This window comes from Schistocerca piceifrons, unplaced genomic scaffold (genome assembly GCF_021461385.2).
Source record: "Schistocerca piceifrons isolate TAMUIC-IGC-003096 unplaced genomic scaffold, iqSchPice1.1 HiC_scaffold_451, whole genome shotgun sequence".
In the NCBI taxonomy this organism is placed as follows: domain Eukaryota; kingdom Metazoa; phylum Arthropoda; class Insecta; order Orthoptera; family Acrididae; genus Schistocerca; species Schistocerca piceifrons.
Window position 1 is genome coordinate 7,501 of NW_025728680.1, and position 2,500 is coordinate 10,000.

At 45.6% G+C, this 2,500-nt stretch overlaps 1 pseudogene; it reads left to right on the plus strand.

The window, feature by feature from the left end:
- LOC124751071 overlaps window positions 1–2,500 on the plus strand; it is an 8,699-nt pseudogene that overhangs the window by 2,852 nt on the left and 3,347 nt on the right.

Genomic DNA, 2,500 nt, shown 5'->3' on the forward strand with positions numbered 1-2,500 from the left:
TAAACGGCGGGAGTAACTATGACTCTCTTAAGGTAGCCAAATGCCTCGTCATCTAATTAGTGACGCGCATGAATGGATTAACGAGATTCCCGCTGTCCCTGCAGACTTGATTAAAGTAGCCACATCTGTAAATAAATTAACCTTTGGTGATGGTGTAAAAATGGATGAGGTAGATGAGACTGTAGACTTGATCAAAGTAGTTACATCTGTAAATAAAATAACTCTGGATGATAGTGTAAATGTAGATGATGTAGAGGTAGACATTCAAGAACAGAAACGATCTTTTAACAATTGTCCGCCTGGAGATACTTACCTAATATGTGAGGAGACTCTGCGGTTGTCTAGGTTGGAAAACTCACAGACTCTTAACGCCGCACTGAGGCAGCTGGTCCGAGCTGGGCATCCCCGTGGAAATAAAATTACATTTCCAACTCTGGAGGATGCAGACTGTATAGAACTTGTTGCTCTAAACATTCCCACAGAATACGATAAACTATCTGATCTGGTTTCGAAAGTTTACATCCGGAGGGGTAGGAAATTTGATTTAAATAAAGTTTACGAAGATATGGTTAGAATGCACGGTAGAATCGCTTTTGATCCTGCCCAGGCTTGGCCTGCAAGCCACTTTTACACCAGATTCCCATGACTAGAATAAATTGTTTGCAGATAAATACAATGCGGAGCTCACTGGTTACTCAGGAGCTCTGCAAATTGGCTGAAGAAAGGTATACTGACATCTTATTAATACAAGAGCCGTACTCTGCCTCAGGCAGGGTCCCGGGCCTCCCTGGAACAGCTCAGGTGATCTCGATCGGTCAAAATCCGATGTCAGTCATTGTTATAATAAACAAGTTAATCAAAACTACTGTTCTAACACAGTTTTGTAATACACATGTGACTGTAATCGAGATAAATTATTGTAATACACACTGGTTCTTCATAAATGTTTACTGTCAATACAGAGACCAAATACAAATATACCTGAGGCATTTGACAACTGTTTTGCGTGCCCTGGCTGGCAAACCGCTCATTATTACAATGGATAGTAATGCAAAATCCCCTCTCTGGCACAGTGGAGCCCAGGACCAAAGAGGAATTGCGCTCGAGGATTTCATAATGGAACACCAATTACATGTAATAAACCTCCCTGGCAACCCTCCTACTTATAGGAGTCGAGCCGGGGCAGCGTCTCACATAGATGTGACGCTGAGTTCAGTTAACGTAGCAAATAATATTCAGAACTGGAAAGTTCTAGAAAATCTCACAACAAGTGACCATAACATAATTGAATTTTCAGTCGCACTACTTGCGGAACACGTGCCAGAGGGGTGGACAACGCAATATGATTATGGGAGAGCCGATTGGGGCCTGCTGGAGGCAGAGTTCAATCCTCCAGAGTTGGAAGATGGCCCGTTTAACGTGGAAGAGGCTGTTGAGGCCTTGATTGTCTCTATAAAGGCGGCAGTGGCCGCAGCGATACCGACGCGAAGACGTCTCATACGCGAAACGACCTCTCCATGGACTCCGGAGCTCACTCGGCTCAGGCAGTCTATGAGAAGGGCACGGCGCAGCTATCAGGCGTCTTTCACCCGGGACGAAAGGCAATACCATCTTGCCCTGTACAGGAGACGAAAATGGATTTTCAAAGAAACCCTAAGGCAACATCGCCAGCGAAGTTGGGAGGACTTTGTAAAGTCTCATCTTACCCTAGACCCATGGGGTATCCCATATAAAATGGTGAGAGAGAAAATACATTCTCCAATGCATCTCTCGACAGTAAGACTTGGAGACAATAACAGTATGACGAAAGACTGGGTGGAGACGGCTGAGGAGTTACTTAATGTGCTCCTCCCTGACGACCGACCGGAAACGGACAACGAGATGCAACAGGAGATTAGGATCCAGGATCAGACGGAGTACAATAATGAACTACAAGTATACCCCTTCTCGGTTGAGGAGGTACAAACAGCTATACTCTCTTTTGCCAGACGCAAGGCCCCAGGGCCAGACGCAATACCTGCGGAAGTTCTGCAGAATATTGTGCACAAGATAGCCCCAGGCCTTGCAAAGATATACAACAGGTGTCTGGAAACACAGTCCTTCCCAACTCGCTGGAAGACTGCGGAAGTGATAATAATAAAGAAGTCACCAGAAAAAGATCCAACAATACCAAAGTCCTACAGGCCTATATGCCTGTTGGATGTCCTGGGAAAGACGCTTGAGAAGCTGCTGGTCTCAAGGCTGTCAAGTCACAGAATCCTTCGTGGAATGAGTGACATGCAATACGGTTTCCGTAAAGGCAAATCAACATCTGATGCCGTAAATAAGGTCGCAAGTATTGTACACTCATCTACAAGGAAATATGTTCTTGGAGTCATGGTGGATATCTCCGGCGCCTTCGACAACCTGTGGTGGCCGGCGCTCTTCTCTCGTCTTCGGGAGATTGAGTGTCCGGTAATGCTATACGGTTGTTTGAGGGACTACTGCCGGAATAGGGTTG